Source organism: Lutra lutra, chromosome 9 (genome assembly GCF_902655055.1).
Source record: "Lutra lutra chromosome 9, mLutLut1.2, whole genome shotgun sequence".
NCBI lineage: Eukaryota > Metazoa > Chordata > Mammalia > Carnivora > Mustelidae > Lutra > Lutra lutra.
This window is the reverse complement of record NC_062286.1, coordinates 100,044,386-100,069,385: the sequence shown is the minus strand read 5'-3', so window position 1 is coordinate 100,069,385 and position 25,000 is coordinate 100,044,386. Positions and strand designations below refer to the sequence as shown.

The 25,000-nt window shown below is 39.3% G+C and overlaps 1 long non-coding RNA gene across 1 annotated transcript in view; it reads left to right on the top strand.

The window, feature by feature from the left end:
* Positions 1-25,000, top strand: part of LOC125110063 (uncharacterized) — a 47,251-nt gene that overhangs the window by 19,526 nt on the left and 2,725 nt on the right. The window contains exon 3 of the long non-coding RNA XR_007130439.1: positions 5,391-5,500. This is a non-coding gene — a long non-coding RNA (uncharacterized LOC125110063). The remainder of the gene's footprint in view (positions 1-5,390; positions 5,501-25,000) is intronic.

The window sequence follows — 25,000 nt, the reverse complement described above, 5'->3', positions numbered from 1 at the left end:
TGATGGTAGGAAGAGCTTAATGGAGACGTTTCCTCCTTTCTCTTCTTCCATGTACCCTCTCCTCCAGCCCTGTTGCCCACCAGAACTGAACTACTTAATTATTGTTGGTGATAAAGATTGACTGTAATCATGTAGCTTGTGAATGAGTGAAAAGAAAGATTGCCTGTGAATCACCCAGGGTCTTCTTCCAAACCTTGCTGGAAACTAGGCTGTGTTTTTTTATGACTTTCATGCTTTGCAGGGCCTCTAATTTTCCCTGGTTGGTGACCATTTACAGAGCTTTATATAGAACAGAGAAACAACATGTCACATTAATCTTTGCAAATGACACAGTCAGACAGTGCCTTCATAAGCAGTAGGCTCTGATGCGAACATGGGCAAAGAGACACAACTTTAGCTTACCTGCAACACTATGGCTTTGCATAGTTTCCCCCCCTGCGGCCCACACAACACTTTTGAAGCATCATGGACAATGCCAGCTTTGTCTCTAACTCCTGGAGGTGGGGACTGTCAGAATGGCCAGTTTAGAGCTGGATGTGGGCATTTGACCTGTACTCACAGCCCCTTCTGCTGCCCTCTGCTCTGGGCCACCATCTCTCCCCTGGATTATTGCAATAGCTTTGTGACTGGGCTCCCTGTTTCTACAGCTTTCCCCACAGTATACTTTCAAATCAGCAGCTAGAGGGATCCTTTGACACTATAAGCTTGATCATGTCACTGCTCCTCAAAGCCTACCCAGGCTCCCCATCCCATTCTGAGTAAAAGACAGTCCTTATGATGCCCTACTTACTTCTCTGCCCCCTTCACTGGCTTCCTTTGCCTGGAAGAGTCTTTACACTGGCTGTTCCCTCTGCTGGGAATTCTCCTTCCCCCACCTCCTTCAGTCATTTCAGTGAGGTCTTTTCTGCTCTTAATGATGCAAATGGATCCCCTACACTCCCCTTCCTCTTCCCTGACACCTACCAACATCAAATATGCCATTTTAAATTTAAGGCAAACAGTTCACTGGTTATTTTCAAAACTACCTATTTTACATACTAAAATAAATTATCTATCTCACAATTTTAAAAAAGATTTTATTTATTTATTTGACAGAGAGAGATCACAGTCAGGCAGAGAGGCAGGCAGAGAGAGGGGAAGGGAAGCAGGCTTCCTGCTGAGCAGAAGGCCTGATGTGGGGCTGGATCCCAGGACCCCGGGACCATGACCTGAGCCAAAGGCAGAGGCTTTAACCCACTGAGCCACACAGGCACCCCTGTCTATCTCACAATCCCTGTTGAACAACATGGAGGTTAGTGGTGCCAACCTGCTATGCAGTTGAAAATCTGCCCATAAGTTTTGACTCCCTCAAAACTTTACTAATAACCTATTGACCAGAAGATTTACCAATCATGTAAATAATTGATTAACACATATTTTGTATATGTACTGTATACTGTACTCTTAAAGTCAACTAGAGAAAAGAAAATGTTATTAAGAAAACCGTAAGGACAAATATTAAGTCATTATGTTTATTATCTAAAAATAATGAACTGATATATGACAATTATATCTCAATAAAATAAATGGATGTCTTAAAAAATCAGGAGGGGAAAATACATTTACAGTACTGTATGCTATTTATTGGGAAAAAATCCACATATAACTGGGCCCATGTAGATCAAACCTGTGTTGTTCAAGGGCCAACTGTATACTTAACTACTATTTTTATTTACTGTTTATCTCCCTCGAGTGAAATAAGCTTCATGAAGTTGGGGCTTTTTTCTGTTTTGTTCCATATACTTGGGATTATATCCTTTTGAACAGTGCTTCACAAATTTTAACATGCCCAGGAATCACCTGGGGATTGTTCTAAAATGTTGATTCTAATTTGGTAGCTTTGGGATGGGATCTGAGAATCTGTATTCCTAACAAGCTTGGGTGGCCCACATTTAGAATAACCAGGCTGGCATCCAGGTGGATCCCTACCTATCGGCAGGGCCACCAGTTGTTTTCTTTCCAAAGCCAAGTTCAAGCTCCCAGGGCTGGGTTGATGGAATCAGAATCACCTGGAAGATCTTTCAGCTAGATTTCTGGGTGCCCACCTCCGAGGCTGTGACTGAGTGGGTCAGAAGTAGAGCCCTGGAATCTTTTTTATAAAGCTTTCTAGGTGACTGGAATGTACAGCCAGCATGGTTCCCACTGATAGAGAAAAGAGAACTTCTTACATGTACAGATGTGATTCTGATTTTGCCAAATTGTCATCTAGTGAATACAGAATGAAAATTGACATCTTGATTGAAAATTTAAAAAAAAATTCTTTTTCCTCATTTGCATCATTTGGTTAGCCTCCAAAAGAGTCTAATGATTTCAACAGAAAAAAGGAAAATGTGTATAATCAACTCCAAATATACCCATTCATCCCTTTAAAGTTCTATTTAGTATTATGAAAATAACACAAGCACATGGTAAATAGTTCAAACAGTGAAAAGGTATGCAATGAAAAGCAAGGGGAGGTGAACCATGAGAGACTATGGACCCTGGAAAATAATCTGAGGGTTTTGAGGGGGCAGGGGGTGGGAGGTTGGGGGAATCAGGTGGTGGGTATTGGAGAGGGCACGGATTGCATGGAGCACTGGGTGTGGTGCAAAAACAATGAATACTGTTACGCTGAAAAGAAATTAAAAAAAAAAGAAAAAAAAAGAAAAGCAAGCTCTTCCATCCTGGATTTCTAGTCTTATTCCTTGGGGGAAATTATTGTCGACTGTTTCTTGTGAATATTTACAGATAGTTTCTACACACACACACACACTTTTTTTTCCTTGTTAAAAAAGGGGAAAGCACTTTGTGTCAGGTTTTTCCTTATCACCATGTATTTTGTTTGGCCACATATGCCATTGTGTTTTCTAAGATGGCGGTAACACTAGGTTTTCCCTGATGCACTGCCCACTGAGATGTGGATTTGGAATTTGGTTGGGCTTGTGACTATGCTGGGAGTGACACTATGTCATTCTTAAGGCTAGATCATTAAAAGTGGTACAACTTCCACCTGGTCCTTTGGGATGCTCACACATGGAGCCCAATCACCAAGAGAGACCACATGGAAAAGCCATGTTTAGGTTTTCCGGCCAACAGTCCTAGGCCTACTCTGAGCCAACATCTAGCATCACCTTCCAGAAATGTGTGGGAGTGAGTATCAGATGATTCCAGCCTCCAGCCTCAGGCCACTCCAGCACAAAGCAGAGAGGATCTGCAAAAACACTGGACATAGCATTTCCTGATCCTATTTAAGGGTGACACAGCAGGAGTTTTAGGAGGTTGCTGTAACCTGATTTGACATTTGTGGATGACCTTGAGTCAGTCATTTTGTATGAGTTATGCTAGGTTAGGCAGTGTAGCAAAAGCAAACAAATTTCACATCTTACAACTTCATATCATCAGTGTATAGTTTTCACTCATATGACAGTTCAAGGAGGAGCAGGAGGCTCTCCTCTACATCATGACTTGGGGGATCCAGTTTTCTTCCATATGGTGGCTCTTCCACCTTGCAGACCCTCCTTGGAATCCTTTACTGTATCTTATTCATTTAAATGGTCTATCAGTAAAGAAAGAGAATACAGAGGATCATATAGGAAATTGTATGGCTTGGCCTTCAGTGAGTTCTATCACTTCTGTCCACAATCACTGGCCAAGACCCAAACATATGGTCTTGTCCTAACTGCAAAGAAGTGTGGGAAAGATGGTCTTCTTGACTACTCAGGGAGTATCTAGCTGGTTTCTGACACATAGTGCCTCAACTTCCTCTCTGTGGATGAGGATAATAATAATGGCAACATCACCAGATAGCTGCGTGGACCAAAATGTAAGAAGTTGCTTTATCACTGAAGAAGTTGAAAGAGCTATACACATTTTAAGTATTATGGTGTTTCCTTTGGAGAAATTATCTGAGATGATAGACATTTTACATCATCATTCTGTGGTCCTTATGGATAATGGGCAATCATAAGTCATTGCCCCTGCCCCGGGTTGTCTTATATCTAAGCACTGGCAACCATTGCCCTACACCAACAATTGCTTCTCTCTGATGGAGAAACAACATGTTATACAAAGCAATTCACCCACATGTTAATTAAGCTCAAAGAAAGAAATATCAGGAGCATGGTGAGTCCCTCACCAGGCATCATTCAAGTGGGACATTAAACAGAGATGCACTTGTTCTTTCTGTCTTCAGCTTTGTGCTATACTGGTGGCTACCCAGACTCTGTTTCCATAGCAGCATATAAACTTCATATATACAAGAGCAAGAGAAAGATTAAGTAAAAGGAGCTGAAAATAAAGCCCACAAGGCTTTCTTTTCTTCTTTTCAATAAGGTACTTAAATTGGGGAAAGCACAGTCTTTTCATCTGTACAGTGGGATAATAATACCTGAGTTGCCTAGCTTAAGCACTGTGCAGAGGATCATTTAAGGAAATGCTCTGGACAGAGCTTTATAAACTGCATAAAATGTACACTGTAAAGTGGTGTGCAATGGTGCTTCTCCTACTATTGCTTGAGAAGCAGTGGGCACCAGCCTTATTGTGTAACTCTAAAAAACCACAACCATTTTACTGATTATAAATTTTCTGTATAAAACTTGGAAAATAGAGGAAAGTATAATTATAGTTTCTGCTGAGTAATTTTATGTCCAGTTGACTCACCCTCATGGGATGGGTAGTAGGATTCTGTCTTTCTGCTTGCATAACAAACAGCTAAGTAAGCCTATTAGATTCAAGGTATTTATGCTGCTTGCTTTATCCATTTATTTCCAAAGCAAGTAGCTTAGCTGTTTCATGACATGCGTCACGGCCTGAACAAAATCCATTTCCTCTGGCCCTATATGTTTCCTCCTAAGAAGAATTTATCTTTCCTCAAGATATAAGCACAGCCCAGATTTAAAGATTCAAAGATGGCTGCTGCAGGGTTATTTACAAAAGTGAGAGGTTGAAAATGTAAACAACTGTCATTAAAGTAATGATTAAGTAAATCATGGAACATTCCTGCAGTAGAAAATTATGGGATTCCCCAAGAATAATGTTTAAGTTATACTTTTAATGGTATAGGAAATTGCTTACTACATAAATATTCACAAGATGGTGACTGCTATATAGTTTTATCTCCACTGGGTTCAAAATGTGCTTTTGATGTGCTTTTCACCGCCAGCACCCGCTTTTCTATAGTCCTTTTAAAAGTTTTTACATGGAAAAAAAAATTTCTACATGGAGCAAGATTAGAAAAAATAAAGTAAAACACCAACTTAAGTTTAAAACTCTCCAAATTGCAAATTCTTCTCAAACAGACGTTCCCTATCTCAACTCCATTTGTCTCACTTATTTACAATTTCATTTGCTTTTTCTTATAAATGCTTATGTAGCCATTGGTGCCACCAGCACTAGGTGAAATTCAATTCCAAATATGTAAAGACTGGAGCCCACCACTCACCAAGGCTTCATCTGCTGAGCAGATCTTCAAAGGAACTGAGAAGTAAGTGGTTCTCATATTGAATTTCCACCTTCAGGCACAGGTCAGAAAGCACAATCAAATGTTTTCCATAATGGCAAGCATATCTTTCACAAACAAGATTAAGGGGAAAAGGAAGTATTAACATGGATCCAATTATAGCTGCTGCCTGTTGGAGATTAACCTCCATGAAGAATCAGGTCAATTTAGAGAAGACAGTTTTGCTGAGGATGCAAACAGACTAGGTTTCCTTTAGGACTTGATAATCTCTGTGAAGGCTCAAGGAGTAAGTTTCATGTGAATGGAGACTGAATGTCCTTTAGAGGAGTTTGCTCAGAGAATAGTGAATGAAACAACCTTAGGTGGGATTTCCATCATTAGAAGTGGAGTGTGCATATGGGACAAAGCATTTCCAGGATCATCTTGTCTACCTCACCTGTTCTTGCTGGTTTCCCCCAAAGGCCTCTAGAAATCCAAGTCACATATGGGGTGACTTCTGAGCAGAAGCCAATAAAGTCTGATGTGTACTATCCATTTGTGTCACATATAAAAATAGGGATATTATTTGTTCTGAGTGTCAGTATTTCATGAGGCCTTTCAGAATCCTTGACAACGGAGACCGTACAGATACTCACCTTGCATCTTTCCTAGTGGGGAAGATGAGTCAATCACAGATTTCTCTTATTAGAAATTCCTTTAAAACTCAAAATCTGGGCTTTACTTGGAGGGCAGACTTAGTGACCTAAATGGTGTTTGCTGATCCTAGGAATCTCAGCAATATCCACACTTGAAAGAGGTCTTCAGTTGAACACACTTTGTTGCCCTCTGATCTTTTGTAACTAATGTCTGATATTGGTTGATATATCAAGTAAAGCTGGTATTAAGTATTGTGGTCTTGAACTTTTCTGGGACCAGGGGTATTTGTTAAGGAGGATGTTATACATGGAATTGGTTTTGGGGTTCCACCAAAACTTGTGCTGATTTACTTTCACTGATAAGACAAGATTTCCTTGTCTCTCTCATCATGTGGCTCCTGGTTCTTCGCTTTGCATTTCTCCTCCTCTGTCCCCATGAGGAGTTCACCAGTTCCCCTTACCTTTCTGGGCTTGTTCTCAAATTTCCCTTGTGTCTGTCTGACCAATTCTGGGTAAAGGCACTGTCCTTGTTTGGAGCTCAGAGCCTCTGTGTACATAAATTCTTATGGTAGGTCCTGCCATGTCTCCTGTCATGGAGTCCCTGCATGGTGACCTGACTTGTACCCTTGCACCGTCCATGTCCTGGAAACCAGTTCTGCTTTTTCAGGATCCTTGTCAAATATTAGAGCTGTGACTTTAAACCCAAGTCTAGACCTTTCTGGCGCCAACAAGTTCCAAATCTTACCACTTCCCCATCCCTCCTAGTGGGAGTGTCCACAGAATGCTTGTCATCTGTGCTATTTCACTCTGTGTCTCTAACTTTCAGTTGTTTTTTTTTCTAAAATTCAGCATACTGTTGATTTACCCTGACAACAAGCTGCAGGGAGATACTTCCTACCTGAGTAGAAGCTTTTCAGGTGACTCTGTTCCACCCCTCAGATCCAAGAGATGAGGATAACTAACTCAGTATGCTGTTACCCAGAAGCTAGATCAAGTTGAAGAGTGAATTTTCTGAGGTGGGGAGGCTTTCTTGATGATATCAACTTCTTATCCCAGCTTTCTTGAAGATAATTGACAAATAAAACTATATATATTGAAAGTATATAATGTGATGACTTGATACATATATACATTGTGAAATGATTACCACAATCAAATTAACACACTTGTCACTTCATGTAGTTATCTTTTTTTTTGTGGTGAGAACACTTAAAATCTACTCTCTTAGCCAATTTCTAGTACACATTATTATTACTGTGGTCACAATGCTGTCAGTTAAATTTTCAGAGTATATGCATCTCCTTACTGAAGTTTTGTACTCTTTGACCAACATCTTCCCATTTCCTCCCACTTCCCAGCTTCTGGAAACCATCATTTTACTCTGTATTTTAATCAGTTCAACTTTTTTTTTCTTTTGTATCCCACATATAAGTGATACTATTCAGTATTTGTCTTTGTCTAGCATAACATTAGCTTCTGATTCAGAAACAAAGACAAATCTCCCTGCATGACAGGCAGGTCATTTAGGAAAGTAAGACCAAATTACAAGGATGGCTTTGCAACCTCTGATGATTGTACTGTGGAAATATCCTCACCACTATCATGAAGTTTCATAGTCAACTGTAAAACACGTGCCCCTTCCTAAATAGTAAAATTTAACACAGATTATCCAAGGAGAATATCCTTCATTTGTGGGGTAGTTAGATCACATAGTTCAGATCTTGTCCTTTCAAATGTGACCTTCTTCTCGAAGATTTATTACTCATGTTCTGGCCTGAGTAGACACACAGCTCTTCTCCTTAATAATATAATTGGAAAAGTACGACTCTCAATAGAACTTCCCTAAAGTTTTCTGGATTGCAGAATGGAAATATATGCTGAAATTAACCACAAATAAGATAATCTGGCTATAAAGTACAGAGTTTTCTTGTTTTGTTTTATTTGATTCTTGGGATGCTCTTCAGGGGATGTATTCCTCTTAGGCCTCAGCTTCCTGAGGTATCAAACCCTGGGTGGATGTTAAGAAGTCCACAGAAGAATTTCAGCAAGGTCCATCAATACTTTGAAATTGCAATCAAATGTTAGTGTGCCTGTGCATTTTTCTGGGAATAGAATCCACAAATTTCATGAGATTCTTAAAGATGTCTTTGTATCTCTAAATGGTAGGTACCATCTTCACCCCTATAACTGAGTCCCACACATCTGGATGCCTCCTTAAAGTTAAGAGATTAAAAGCAGGAGACAATGGGTAGATCCTCTCTCTCCCCAGTTTTCTTCCTTGGGTGATTGGCCCCAGGAAATACCTTCTCTTTCAAGGGGGACAAAACCACACTGCTAATGAATTCAAAACACAAATCCAATAGAAACAGTACCCTAACATTTGGGATCATGTTTATTATAGAGCCAGCCTCTGTCTAGATCTCAACAAGGTCCCATACAAACCAAAGTTTCTCATTTTATGCCTGTAAAAATAGGAAATAGTTGTTTAAAACCCTCACATCTTTTTCTTCCAATTTCAATTGAATTGGGTTTTTAGAAGGTTTATCAAATTTTGTTTTTATAGAGACCCAGTGGGGAGAACTTTAACTTTAATCTGTTTTATGTTCTCAGAAGTTTAGAAGAATTAATATTGTGGAAATAGTACCACATATAGTCCCAGGGATAGCTATGAATATAAAACGATACATTAGTTCCTCCAATGAATGGCTTAATGTCTCTGTCAGCAAATGTGGCTTCATGGATAATTGGCAAAATCACACAGATACTTTTCCAAGGAATCCACATTGGGCTCGTTGGAGATCAGTAGAAAAGTCAGTGGTTCTGATGTGATTGATCAAATATTGATAGTGACTGATAGGATCCTTGCAAACTTAACAGTTCTGAGTTCCCATGGGAAGGATGCTACCCTTGATATGGAGAGGCCAGAGTTATGATGCTGCGCTAGGTACCAACAAAGTATGTAAACTTTGAATTACGTGGTCTGTCTGAAGACTCACCTGGGTTCTCATCTGTAGAATGAGGCTCTCTGAGATCTAGTGCAGCTCTGACTTCCATAAGTCTATTGACTGTACATGTTTGAGTGGCTCTGAAAAGGCTTTGGAGGCAACACATTGTGTTAAGTATGGACCAAAGGAGCCAGAGACAGGGCACCAGTACTGTGGGTTAGGGTGGTGCTAAAACAACTTTAAGTGGTTAAATTGAAAAATATCGGGACCATGATGATCTTATTTCACTCTCTGGGATGTTCAGGTGGACAGTCCATAATTTATCCAATAATTGTATAATTTCCCACCTATCTTTGGCTTCATGAAGGCAAGCAAATTTGAGCTGATTTCTAGAAATAAGAAAGAAGCATAAGCACAGTTGTTTATTAGGGCCAGATATTCACTTCCTCTGTCATCTATTTGCCCCAGTGCACTCTCTCCTTTACTCATGGTAGTTATCTGAAATAACACTTACATGTTGGACAACTGTGGAATGAACATAGGCTTCTATCTCCCAGGAGGACTCAGATTCACTCAGTATTTGCCTCTGAGAAAAGGCCCAAGTTCCCAAGCTAGGAAAATATTGCTAAACAGCTCAACACTGGGACCTGAGTAATGGACATACAGAGCGTCTTCACTTGAAGACATTAGTTAGCAGTCTAAGCAGCTTTCACATAGTCCTGCCAGTGATACGCATGCTTCTCTCAGTTCTCACTGGATAATTTGTTTGCAAAACCTTCAGTGATTTGGCAAAAGCTGAGTGTCCCCACTTGCAATGCCTACTAGCAAACTCAGCTTTTAATTTCAGATTTTTTTTTTGTTGGTAGATGAAATTTACAGTGACCCTATTAAGACTGCAAATCAACAGAAGGCACCATTTATGAGAATTTCCCAATGGGGTGAAGGAGAGCTGAGTAGAGAGCCATCTGGAGACATCCAGATTAAAATAAAGCTCAATCATTTTAACCCTCATGTATGGAATGTTTTGCTGAGGCCCAGCCAGTGACCTAGAAATTCATGGCCAGAAAGGTGATATTTCAAAATGTTTCTGAGTAAAAAGAATTTTCAGTATATACTACTGTCAAATACAAGTTTTATGCTAAGTTTGACACAAATGCAAATCAGATACAGAAAGCCTATCCTAAGTGAGTTTAAAAGGAAGACAAGTTCATTAATAATCAGGACATGTAGTGATATAGGTAGGGGTATTTGAGGAGGTGTGAAGAGCCGTAGCCACGATACAGTTGTGGAAGTTGCCAGAATTTCCACAGGATATTGTACAGGAAACTGTAAGCTCAGCTTGGTTGGAAACCAGGTTGGAAATCAGGTTGAAAGAGTAGATCGGACTCAGGACCTTTTCATGACGTTTTTGTTGTCACAGGCTGGGAAAACTTTAACCTTTTTAAAGCTAACATGATGGCCTATTGTCTCAATGAGAGCTTTGGGGCTGTTGGAGGCCCCCAATGGTCAAGAGGCCCCCAGTGGTCAGGAGGCTCCCAGGAGACTATAGCTTGCCTAGACTGTCTTTTTGAAACTTTTGAGATATTCACTGAACCTCCTCTGTAAAAAAACTCTACAAAGCATTACAAGAAATTCTAGGAAGAATCACTTCTAAGAATCTTGGAGTGTAGAGACAATTTTAAGTATCTTAAGAAAGACATGAGAAAGAAAATAGATGCTCAACAGGCACTTGATGAAGTCAGTATCTCTTTCTGATAAAACTCTTTGAACTAGGATGAGAAGAATGGATGCTTAATTTGATAAAGATGATTACAGGGGACACTTGCTGTTTGGGGTCACTCCATGACTATTTTTTAATCAGCTTAAACCAATTAACATACCCTGTCTTCTTGGACTCTAGGGACTTGTTTAGGAATGAGTACGTGACTGTACACTGGGCTGATATGACATAAAGATAATTCCTCTAGCTCCTGGGAAAGCAGCTACCTGGAGGGATGTTCCCTTTCTGTTCAATGTGAACAGGAACACATGCAGCTCTGAGAGGCCTCTGGTAGCCATCCTGGGACAGGGAGGGGAAGTGTGTCTTAGAACTAAGATGGAGAAGAGAGATGATCAATTGGAACAAGCCTCTCCTGAACTGGCTGTGGGACTTCTCATTTGTTTCATAGGCCAGTTGGAGTTTACTTTCCTGTTACTGAAAACTACCGAAAGATTGCTAATTTACTAAACATTGATCTTCAATTAAGAAGAAAAATCACATTTCATGGAGAAACTTTAGAGACATTCTCATTAAAGTCAGAAACAAGAAAAGATTGCCATGGTCCCTTCTGTAACTCAATGTTGTTTTACACTGCATTAGCCAGGGTAGTACAACAGATTACAACAATGAATTTTAGAAAGGAAGACTTATAAATGATATTATCATCAGTTACAAATCATACTATATTCCATTTGAAAAACTTAAAATAAGCAACCAGAAAACCATTGTAAGAGAGTTCACATATATGGCTGGATATCAAATATAGGGGGAACAATCTATAATTCTCCTCTGTACCAGTAATAATGTTATAAAAATCTAATGAAAAATGAGCTCACTCACAATTGCAATAAATAATATGTAGAAAATATACTTAAGAATTAACAACATTTAACAGAGGCAGACATTTCAGACATATATTTGAATAATACACAGTGTTAGTGGGAATGCAGGCCCATCAGACATTGCTATCATTTGTAATAAAAATGGTATATTCATTTTTGGAACTCAGTGAGGCAATGAATACCAAAAGCTTTAACAGCTTAAGAAATAAAACAAAGCAGTTTGTTTCCTCGCCTTTATTTGTCCACAAACTTATCCTAAGAAAATTATAAGATCTTTTCAAAGATTTAGTTCCAAGGAAATGTTTTATAAATACAGGAAATAATTAAAAAGTAGCACAAAATGGATTAGGCAAATTAATTCTGGCATATTCATACACAATGTGATAGTCTGCAATTATTGAGAATATGTTATAAAAGTGTGTTTGTTGGTTTAGAAAGATATATATGATATAGTATATGAAAAAGCAGTTTACTGAGCAGTATGTACAGTGTAATCTCATTTTATGATTTTTAAATTTTTTTTGTAGTTTTGAGTTTTTATTTACATTCCATTTAGTTAACATATAGTGTAATATTAGTTTCAGGAGTAGAATATAGTGATTCATTCACTTACATATGACCCCTGGTTCTCATCACAAGTGCCCTCCTTAATACTGTCACCCATTTAACCCATCTCCCTGTCCTACTTCCCTCCAGCAACCCTCAGTTTGTTCTCTATAGTTAAGAGTCTGTTGTTTATGATTTGTCTTTCTCTCTCCCCTGCCATGTTCCTCTGTTTTATTTCTTAAATTCCACATATGAGTGAAATCATATGGTGTATGTCTCTCTCTGACTTTTTTCACTTAGTATAATTCTTTCTAGTTCCAATCATGTCACTGCAAAAGGCAAGACTTCATTCTTTTTTGTGGCTGAGTAATTCCATTGTGTATATATTATGCATCTTCTTTATCCACTCATCAGCTGTTGGACATTTGGGCTCTTTCCATAATTTGGCTTGTTGATAATGCTGCTATAAACATCAGGGTACCTGTATCCCTTTGAATCTCTATCTTTGTATCCATTGGGTAAATAGCTAGTAGCGCAGTTGCTGGGTCATAGGGTAGCTCTATTTTTAACTTTCTGAGGAACATCCATACTGTTTTCCAGAGCAGCTGCACCAGTTTGCATTCCCACAAACAGCGCAAGAGTGTTCCCCTTTCTCCGCATCCTTGCCAACATCTGTTGTTTTCTGTGTTTTTTAGCCGTTCTGACAGGTGTAAGGTGGAATCTCATCATTGTTTTGACTTGCATTTCCCTGATGATTAGTGATGTTGAGCATCTCTTCATGTGTCTGTTGGCCATCTGGATGTCTTCTCTGGAAAAATGTTTATTCATGTCTTCTGCCCATTTCTTGATTGGATTATTTTTTCTTTGGGTGTTGAGTTTAATAAGTTCTTTATAGATTTTGGATACTAACCCTTTATCTGATATGTCATTTGCAATGATAAATGGTTGCAATGTCTTCTCCCATTTTGAAGATTGCCTTTTAGCTTTATTGATTGCTTCATTTGCTGTTCAGAAGCTTTTTATCTTGATGAAGTCTTAGTTGATTTTTGCTTTCGTTTCCCTTGCCTCAGGAGACATATCTAATAAGAAGTTGCTATAGCTGAGATCATAAAGGTTGCTGCCTGTGTTCTTCTCAAGGATTTTGATGGATTCCTGTTTCACATTTAGCTCTTCCATCCATTTTGAATCTATTTTTGTGTATGGTGTGAGGAAATGGTCCAGTTTCTTTCTTTTGTATGTTGCTGTCTAATCTTGCCAACACCCTTTATTGAAGAGACTTTTTTCCATTGGACATTCTTTCCTGCTTTGTTGAAGATTAGTTCACCAAAGACTTGAGGGTCCATTTCTGAGTTCTCTACTCTGTTCTATTGGTCTGTGTGTCTGTTTTTCTGCCAGTACCATACTGTCTTGATGATTACAGCTTTGTAATAGAGCTTGAAGTCAGTACTTTGATGCCACCAGTTCTGGTTTTCCTTTTCAACATTCATTTGTCTATTCAGGGTCTTTTCTGGTTCTATACAAATTTTAGGATTATTTGTTCCAGTTCTGTGAAAAAAAGTTGATGGTATTTTGATAGGGATTGCATTGAATGAGTAGGTGGCTTTGGGTAGCATAGACATTTTAACAATATTTGCTCTTCCAATCCAAGAACATGGAATGTTTTCCATTTTTGTGTGTGTCATCTTTAGTTTCTTTCATAAACGTTTTATAGTTTTCAAAATACAGATCTTTTTACCTCTTTGCTTATGTTTATTCCTAGGTATCTTATGGTTTTTGGTGTAATTATAAATTGGATCACTTCTTTGATTTCTCTTTCTATTGCTTCATTATTGATGTATAAAAATACAACAGATTTCTGTACATTAATTTTGTATCCTGCAACTTTACTGAATTCATGCATCAGTTCTAGCAATTTTTTGGTGGAGTCTTTTGGGTTTTCTACATAGAATATCATGTTGTCTGCAAATAGGGAAAATTTGACTTCTTTCTTTCTGATCTGAATGCTTTTGTTTCTTTTTGTTGTCTAATCACTGAGGCTAGGGCTTCTAGTAATATTAAAAAGCAATGGTGAGAGTGGACATCCCTGTGTTGATCCTGACCGTAGAGGAAAAGCTCTCAGTTTTCTCCCATTGAAGATATTAATTGTGGGTCTTTCCTCTATGGCCTTTATGATGTTGAGGTATATTCCCTCTGCCCCTACCTTGTTAAGGGTTTTTATCATGAATGGATGCTGTACTTTGTCAAGTGCTTTTTCTGCATCTATTGAGAGGATCATATGGTTTTTATCTTTTTTTTATTAATATGGTGTATCACATTGATTGATTTGTGAATATTGTGCCATGCTCCAACCCAGGAATAAATCCCACTTGATTGCGGTGAATGATTCTTTTAACATCCTATTTGCATTTGACTTGCTAGTATCTTGTTGAGAATTTTTTTGTTGCTGTTGAGAATTTTTGCATCCATGTTCATCAGGCATACTGCCTTGTAATTCCCTTTTTTAGAGGGGGTCGTTGTCTGGTTTTGGAATTAAGGTAATGCTGGCCTTGAGAGGTTGGGAGTCTTCCTTCCATTCCAGTTTTTTTTTTAGAACAGTTTGAGAATACGTGTTAACTCTCCTTTAAATGTTTTGTAGAACTCCCCTGGGAAGCTATCGGCTTGGACTTTTGTATTTTGGGAGATTTTTGATCACTGATTCACTTTCTTTGGGGGTTGTTGGTTTGTTCAGGTTTTCTATTTCTTCCTGCTTCAGTTTTGCTAGTTCATTTGTTTCTAGGAATTCATTCATTTCTTCCAGATTGCCCAGTTTGCTGGCATATAATTTTTCATAATATTCTCTTATAATTTTGTATTTTTGTGGTGTTGGTTATCTCACCTCTCTTATTCTGACTTTACTTATTTGGGTCCTTTATTTTTTCTTCTTGATAAGTCTGGCTAGGGGTTTATCAATTTTATTAATTTTTTCAAAGAACCATCTCCTGATTTCATTGATATGTTCTGCTGGGGTTTTTTGTTTGTTTGTTTCTGTATCATTTATTTATGCTCTAATCTTTATTATTTCCCTTCTGCTGCTTCTGGTTTTAGGCTTCATAAGTTATTATTTTTCTAGCTCCTTTAGGTGTAAGGTTAGGTTGCATATGTGAGATTTTTCTTGCTTCTTAAGATAGGCCTGTATTGCTCTATAATTCCCCTTTATGGCTGCCTTTGCAGCATCCCCAAAGTTTTGGAGCATATCATGTTTTCATCTTCATTTGTTTCCATGTATTTTTAAATTTCTTCTTTAATTTCCTGGTTGACCCTTTTATTCTTTAATAAGATGTTTTAATTCTTTAATAGGATGTTTTTAACCCCCATGCTTTTGTGGTCTTTCCAAATTTTTTCTTGTGATTGACTTCAAGTTTCATAATGTTGTGGTTGGAAAATATGCACTGTATGATCTGTCTTTTTGTACTTGTTGGGGCCTGATTTGTGACCTAATATGTGATCTATTCTAGAGAACGTCCCATGTATACTCAAAAAGAATGTGTATTCTGCTGCTTTACAATGAAATGTTTTGAATATATCTGTAAAGTCCATCTGGCCCAGTATATCATTCAAAACCATTTTTTTTCTTGGTTTTCTGCTTAGATGATCTGCGCATTGATGTAAATGGGGTGTTAAAGTCCCCTACTTTTATTGTACTATTGTTAATGAGTTCCTTTATGTTTGTTATTATTATTATTTAAAGATTTTATTTATTTATTTGATAGAGAGAGGGAGAGAGAGAGAGAGACAGTGAGAGAGGGAACAGTGAGAGAGACAGTGGAGAAGCAGGCTTCCTGCTGAGCAGGGAGCCTGATGCAGGGCTCAATCCCAGGACCCTGGGATTGTGACCTGAGCTGAAGGCAGACACTTAATGACTGAGCTACTTAGGTGCCCCTGTCTTATTTTATATAGTTGGATGATTGCTCCCAAGTTGGGGGCATAGACATTTATAATTGTTAGATCTTCTTGTTGGATTGGTCCCTTTATTATGATATAGTGCCCTTCCTCCTCTCTTGTTTTTGGTTTAAAATCTAGTTTGATGTAATGTTCAGTGATTCATTAGTTGTGTATAACACCCAGTGTTCACCACAACATGTGCCCTCCTTAGTGCCCATCACCCAGTTACCATATCTCCCCACCCCCCCATGTTGTACCATATGTTGGCTAATTGAAATTAACAAAAAAAGAAGGAATACAAGTCAAAAAAATAAATAAAATCTAGTTTGTCTGACAGAAGTATTACTATTCTGGCTTTCTTTAGACACCCATTTGCATGATTGATGTTTATCCATCCCCTCACTTTCTATCTACAGTGTCTTTAGGTCTAAAATGAGTTTCTTGCAGGCAGACCCATATAGATGGGTCTTGTTTTTTGTTTTTTTTTTTTAACCCATCTTGACACCATATGTCTTTTGTTTGGGACATTTAGTCCATTTACATTCAGAGTAATTATTGGTAGGTATGTATTTTATTCCTTGTTTTGTCATTATTTCTGGAGATTTTCCCTGTTCATTTCTAGTCCTGTTTCTGGAGATTTTCACTGTTCATTTCTAGTCCTGTGTTTTTGGTTTTTCTTTCCTACTCAAGAAGAGTCTCCTTTCATATTTGTTGCAGGGCTGTGTACAGTGTAATCTCACTTTAAAGCAGAGGTGGCATGACAGTAGGAGTGGGGTTAGAGAGAATGGACTAGAAGTCCTAGGGGATATCATGTGTCAGGGAGGCTGCACATGGGTCTCTAGAAGGTGGCAATTCCAAGTGGGAGGACATGGAGAGAGAGCCAACAAGAAGAAAGTTACCACTTGCTTCTGTGTGTCATTCTCCTCCCTTGTGGCTCCACACATATTCATTAAAACACATTTGTCATTGGGTTTCCTGTGGAAGGCATATGGGAATGAATTTTGCACTGTTTCCTCATCTTCCTACCAGCATCACTTTGGGACATTCTCCTGAATTTTGAAAAATAAAATGTAGACTTCCATCAAAAGCTACTGTTTGTTTGGTTTGGGGCAGACAGAGGAGGTCATGCAAATGAGCAAACACAGCCTGATGCCTAGAAATCTGATAAGCAATAATCATCCTCAGTGGGGCCTAGGTGCTGATTAACCAGCAGTGGACAACCTGTAGTCCAGAAGCAGAGCTGATTACCTGTCATGTCACCCCTCCACACTCCCCATCAAAAGCATTGAGGGATAGAATGGGGTCCCCAAAGCTCAATGCCTGCACATACCCCCACATACACACCAGCTGCACACACACACACACACACACACACACACATACACATATGTGTAGACAGGGACAATGTCACAGTATACGTGACAACATGGGGGTAATTTTTATTTTATTATGTAACCCATATAAGATCCAGGACTTTCCATGATCCAGTCCCAATACTTTGTCACATTCAAAGAAGCACAGTCTAGCAAACAAACATAATTAAAAAAATGTAATCCCAATCTTTGCAGGTATCTGCCAAAGAATGTCAATGGGGATCTAATGCTTAACCTATAGGAATTTTTGGAAATTCCCTCCTTGCTCCTCTGTCATTGGCTCATACTCTGAGATCACTCTCTTGATCCCCCTTTCATGCAAACTCTCTTCTTTTCTCCTTTCTTCTTCTATTTCTCTCCTCTGCTCCTCCAGGACTGTGTCTCTCTGTCCTTCTTTGTTAAAAGAAGTGAGAGGTTATACCTGGTTATGAACAACAAGATAGTCCCTAAAAGAGTGGCATTGGGTATGTTCCTTGAAGAATGCAATAAAGAGAAAGAGAGAGGGCTTGAGCAAGGACAAGAGATGGGGGAACTCACAAGTTGCTTTAGAATCCCAGAACTATGGGCTTTTGATCAGGAAGGGCAATCAGGAAGGTGTGGGGCCATGGTACAGCTTGAACAAAGCTCACCAAAGTTCATGTCATGGGAGATACACTCTAGAATCTCATGTGAACTGGATATAAACTGCAGTGTGGCAAGGACAATGTGATTTAGGAGGTGTGCACAGAGTCATTTAAGAAGACAGAAGAAGGACTAGTGGAGGTCAAGGAAGGTTGCCTGGAGGAGGGTAACATGGAGGCAACATGGATATATGACATTAATTAGGCAACTGGGGGCTTTTCCTGGTGAAGGGAATAGTCTGAATAAAGATAGGAAGATAGGGATGTTCAGGAAAAGTATTATTTGAGTATAAAGTTTAAAGAAGGGAGTGATGGGAGAGATCCAGAGAACAAGCTTACAGTGAAAGTCTTGTCAGTCTGCTTAACAGTTCAGACTATGGTCCGCAGGGGGCTTTTGGAGGGTTTCCACAAAATAGGGTGTAGCTAGACTTGTACTGTACACAAAGCTATCCAGGGACACGTGGGGAATGCACCAGGCAAAGCGAGATGGGAGAGAATCTCCTCTCTTAGATGTAGAAAGTGAGAGAGTGGGAATGGTCAGGTATGATTCTGAGGTTTCCATTTGGGGCACAAGTGGACAGTGGGGTTTCCAGTGGAAGGCAGAGAAATCAGGGGAGGTACAACTTTGCAGGGAAGTGTGGGTTTGGCTTTGGCCATGTTGGCATGGCTGCGGGGCAGTGTAGGTGCAGAGTCTAGCCGGGGACAGAGTAGGAACATAGGGAGAGAAGAGAGAGACAAATCAAGAAACAGACTCTTAACTACAGGGAACAAACTGATGGTTACCAGTGGGGAGAGGGGTCAGGGGACAGGTTAAATGGATGATGAGTATTAAGGAGAGCCCTTGTGATGAACATCAGGTATTGTATATAAGTGCTGAATCACTAAATTGTAAACCTGTAACTAATATTACATTGCATGTCAACTAACTGGAATCTAAATAAAAACTTAAAAGGAAGGAGGAAGGAAGGAAGGAAGGAGAGGGAGAAAGGGAGAAAGAGGAAGGAAGGAGGGAAAGAGGGAAGGAGGAATGAATGAATGAATGAATGAGTGAATGAATCCCAGTCAGGGTCTGGCTGACTGTGGGGATGTAGGAACTGCCACTGTTGCTGAGTCCAACAAGGAGCATGGAGGAACAATGGGGAGCATGGGGTACAAGGGAGGACCCCGGGATGTCAGCAGTCCAGATGTGCATGGAAGGAGAGTCATCCACTGCAGGGCAAATAAGAAGGGTGACAGCAGCTTGGAGGGTAGGGTGAGAAGTGGAGAGGGGACACTGTAATGCTGGAGCAGCTATTGGTTCAGCATGCAGAGAAGCTTCAGTGCCTTGGGGGGAGGGACAGGGTCAGATCAGGGACTCGGTCTGGCCATGGTGGAAGATGGCTGGGAGGAAGCTGGGGGAAGGGCTGTTTCAGTATCTGAACACAGACTAGAGAAGAAGGACCCTAGTGGGACATCCCCTGAAGTAGGGGCCCAGGATGCTAGAATTGCACCACCAGAGTTTAAGTCCTGGCTCTGCCACTTGCTGTTTACATGACCTTGGGCAAATCCTAGTTGTGCCTTCACTTCTTCATCTGTAAAACTGCAGTAAAAGTAGGGTAGTAGTGCAATGGCAGGGTCATAGGGAAGCTCTATTTTTAATTTCTTGAGGAATCTCCACACTGTTCTCCAAAGTGGCTGCACCAACTTGCATTCCCACCAACAGTGTAAGAGGGTTCCCCTTTCTCCACATCCTCTCCAACACATGTTGTTTCCTGTCTTGCTAATTTTGGCCATTCTAACTGGTGTAAGGTGGTATCACAATGTGGTTTTAATTGCACTACTGGGTATTTACCCCAAAGATACAGATGTAGTGAAAAGAAGGGCCTTCTGTACCCCAATGTTTATAGCAGCAATGGCCACGGTCACCAAACTGTGGAAAGAACCAAGATGCCCTTCAACAGACGAATGGATAAGGAAGATGTGGTCCATATACACTATGGAGTATTATGCCTCCAGCAGAAAGGATGAATACCCAACTTTTGTAGCAACATGGACAGGACTGGAAGAGATTATGCTGAGTGAAATAAGTCAAGCAGAGAAAGTCAATTATCATATGGTTTCACTTATTTGTGGAGCATAACAAATAACATGGAGGACATGGGGAGATGGAGAGGAGAAGGGAGTTGAGGGAAATTGGAAGGGGAGGTGAACCATGAGAGACTATGGACTCTGAAAAACAATCTGAGGGTTTTGAAGGGGCAGGAGGTGGGAGGTTGGGGCATCCAGGTGGTGGGTATTGGAGAGGGCACGGATTGCATGGAGCATTGGGTGTGGTGCAAAAATAATGAATACTGTTACGCTGAAAAAATAAAAAATTAAAAAAAAATAATTTAACAAATTAAAAAAAAAGTAGGGTAGTAGTGAGGGTAAAATGTGTCAATAAGTGTATGTTACAACATAATACATAGTAAGTGCAATGTCAAAACTGCTATTATTATATTACACATGGCTTGTGTAGAATATATATATTCTAATATAGATATATAAAATATGGAACATATATATAATATGGAATATAAAGTATATATTAAGCAGTATATACATTATAGTGTCTATATAGTATGTATTATAAATAATTATATATGTAATTATTATAATAAATACTACCATTACAACATGTGTTATTTAAAAAATATATTATTATATAGTATATATTGTGTATAATATATTTAATAATATGATATTACACACAAATACTATATAATTGTGTATATTGCTAATAGAGACACAGTGCATATATTGTTACTATAAAAGCAATCATTATTATCATTATCATCATTATTGCTATAATCCAGTCAATGGGATGGATGCTGAGGTAAGTAGAGAAATAGTGAGAACAACAGAATTTGAGAGCCCAGGAGTTCATTAATGTTGATGTTTTGAATAGAAATAAAGAATCTGAAGAGTGTGTGTGAGTGTGTGTGTGTGTGTGCATGCATGGGTAATGAATTTGGCTTTAGACACAAAATCATAGAAAGAGTTGATAAGAGATAAGCTAGCTGGTCCAACCCATGCTTCACTGAGCTGCCTGAGGTCATGGGGTCATTGATGGAAGTCTCCTGCCTCCTCTCTTGCAGGTGCTGAATTTGGGTAGAATCCAGCAGACATGATGAGCCTGGAAAGGAGGGTATAATCTTGCAGGAGGTCCTTCCACTGGAATTTTTGTTGTCCTTCCTTTACTTAGGGTCCAGCCCAAACTTCTCTCCTGCCCATCTTGCCTCTCTCCACTTCCTCTTACCATTTTGACATTTAGAGACCCTGTCCTATACCACCCAGGGGTGCTAATATTTGCCTTTGGAGGGACTCCTGATGGAAGGCTCAGAGAACACTTAAAAATACAACAGGTCAGTTCTTCAAAAATCCAACATAATACAGGAAGGAGCCAGTCTTGTCCCCTAGCCTGTACACGGTGAATCACTGTGTCCTCAGGGTCAATTTCCTTGGAGAAATGCAGGGACAGGCAGATGATGAGCTTCTGAGGAGGTATCTAGGGTGCAGAGCTGTTTTCCCTGGCCCTAAGGAGTCCCAGGGATTGTTTGATATCTCTACCAAAAGACCCGTAGAGGTCCAAAATGTATTATCTGAATTTCTCCCATCATCTTGGCTTGAAAGATTAAGAGTGTTTTCAGGTAGTTTGTGATTCTAGAGGTGCTATGAAAGATGTCTTTCCAGATACATTTTGGGATGTTGTCAGAATAAATCTAACCACTGCCTTTTCTTCCTTGGTTCATTTTGAGTTCATCGTGAACCTATGATGGATGAGTGTTTGTCCTTACACCATCTCCACCTTCTTCCCATGCCTCATTCTTCTTGGGACCAGGAGGCTTTTGTGTGCTGTATGCAGGCTCCCCTGTGCAGCTCCCTAGCTGTCTCCTGCCCTCCCTGCCTCTCCTCAGCACCGACTGTCCTCGGGCCCTCTCTGGAACAGGGTCAGCAAGACACTGTCTGTGCCAGGAGCATGGGCTGAGTGGGAACCTGTAGTGAGGGTGAGAAGCTCGAGGTCTGCTGGTGTCAGGGTGGAGGGTCATTTTGTCCAGTAGCTCTTCTATGGGTGACAACCCCTCACACAGATTTCCCAGATCTAAGTGGAGGAGTAAGATAGAAAGGACAAAAACCCAGTGAATCTCTTCCATTCAAACTGTTCTTTTCTGTAAGAGGGCAAGCACCGGAAGCTTGCCTAATTTCCAGTCGAGTCCTCCCATTGTGGACACCTTTCCAAACTTGGGCATTTATAGAGCATTGGCTCGGAGTGATAGAACCCACTACAGACTGTGCTAAACAGTTAATCAAAAATACAGCTACACAAAAACATGAGGAATGCTTTCAGTGTAATGCAGTTGAAAATAAAGATTTTAAAATTTGATTAAAGTTAAAAAACCTGCAACTATACACAACAATGTAATATTGAGCTTTAAAAAAGCCTCAAAACTGTTTGCATCATGACACACTTTTAATAAAATTAATAACAACTAAAATGAAACAACATACTTTTAGAAATACATATGTGTTAAAACCGTATGTAAAATAAAGTAGATGTGAAACCTGTGGTTACAACAATTGTGGAGAGGTAGAGGAATGAATGGGGGGGAGGAGCATGTGGGTAGATGTAAATTATGGTCACTATTTTGGGTCTTGTGTTCATGATGTATTCACACATGAATTATATTCTATTATTAAAATAATATAAGTTGTAATAGTATAAAATGATCAGATCGATGACAAAAATGTTGATTGATCTAGTAAACACACACCTGCCAGATCCTGTTCTAAGCACCCTATAAGTAGTCAATAATACTTAAATTCACTCAATTCTCAAAACAACCATAAACAGTAGATATTGGTATTATTTCCATTTCCATGAAGAAACTGAGGCACAGGGAGGTCATGTAACTAGCCCAACCTCACAAAGCTGAGCTGGAATTCTAACTCAGGCCATGCACCTTCAGAGACCTGCACTGAACACCAGTGTTATGGTTAATGTATTTGTATGAGCCTGAGGTGTAAATAAAGGAGAACAAGGTATCTGAAGGAACCAGTTTCTACAAGAAGCAGGTGAAAATGAGATTGGAAGGAGGGATGTCTGGCTTTAATCTGGGTACAAAGCAGATGGTTTTGTATAGGAGAGTTATTCCGCTGGTTACTGTCTCCACCTTCCCAGACAAAGGATTTGCACTTTACAAAGCCTTTCTGGATTGATTCTGATAGTGGGAGTTTTGGTGACATGGCAGACTAATAGGGGAATCTATTGATTGAGTCTTGGAGCTCCCTCCCTCCCTCAGCAGAGCTGACCACTGGCTAGATGGAGTTAGTGCTTTTCAAGATTTATCATCTATTGAGCAAATACTGACTTTTTGAATGAACTTGTAGTGTTTTTGGCAATAGAATTCAGTATTTGTTTCATAACTTGTCTGGTGACCAAATGCAGTGAGTAGTCTACCATCAGTAGGAGGACACGTGATGGAAGCTTCTTTTTTTTAAAATTCTTAATGTTAATAATATATTTTAATTCATTATATACAAAATGCCATTTCAACATGAAACCAGTATAAAACTTATTGAGATATTTTACATTACATTTTGAACTAAATCTTTCAAATTCAGTGTGTATTATATATGTTTGTGTTATAATGCATCACAATTTCTTTTAATTTTATCGAAGACTTATGGACAAATATAATGGTATACGTTTAACATATACAATGATGATTTGCTGTAATGGTGGGATGGTTGCCAAGGTCAAGATGAGTAACACACCAGTTAACTCTCATTTGTGTGTATGTGGTGAGAATGCTTAAGGTCTACACTCAGCAACTTTCAGATACATAGCACTGTATGGTTAACTGTAGTCCCCATGCTGTGTATTAGGTCTTCAGAATTCATTCTTGTTGTAACAAAAATTTGTACCCTTTGGCCTACAATACCCATTTTTCTCCTCCACATGACCCCTGGAGATCACCATTCTAGTCTCTGTTTCTATGAAATCAGCTTTCTCTCTCTCTTTCAGATTCTACATGTAAATGAGATCCTGTAATATTTGTCACTCTCTGTCTGACTTATTTCACTTAGCATAATGCCTTTGAGGTATCCATTCATTGCAAATGGCAGGATTTCCTTCTTTTATATGGCTGAATAATATTACAGGCACACACATTTTTAAAATCACATTTTTAATCAATTTCTTTGTTGATGGATACTTAGGTTGTTTTCATGTCCTGGCTGTAGTGGATAATGCTGCAATGAACATGGAGTACAGAAATGTCTTCCAGATATTAATTTCATTTCCTTCAGTTATATACCCAGAAGTGGAATTACTGGATCATACGATAGTTCTATTTTTAATTTTGGAGGGTACCTCCAAACTGTTTTCCACAGTGGCTGCACCAATTTCTATTCCCACCAATAATGCATGAGGGTTCCCTTTTCTCCACATGCTCCCTAACACTTGTTATCTCTCATCATTTTGATGAGAGTCATTCTGACAGGTGTGAGGTGATAATTCATCAGGGTTTTAAGCCTCCTTTTCTTTTAAGTCAGAAGTTCTCGTTCTCTGAGAGTGGTCTCCAAAATAGCAGGGTTAGCATTTCTGGGGAATTTTTTAGAAATGCAAATTCTTGGGCTTCTCCTTAGTCCTGCTGAATCTGGAGTTCCAGGGGTGGGGTCCAGCTGGTGTGTGCAGGCAATTGTTTACCAACTGGCTCGCTGGAAAAAAAAATAGTTATGTACACATGTTTGTTATAAATTTAACTGGTACATAGACTATGTAGCACATAATTTATGAATAATAAAATATTTAATACTCTTTATTATAACATTCATGTAGGAAATTGATTTTCACAGAATACTT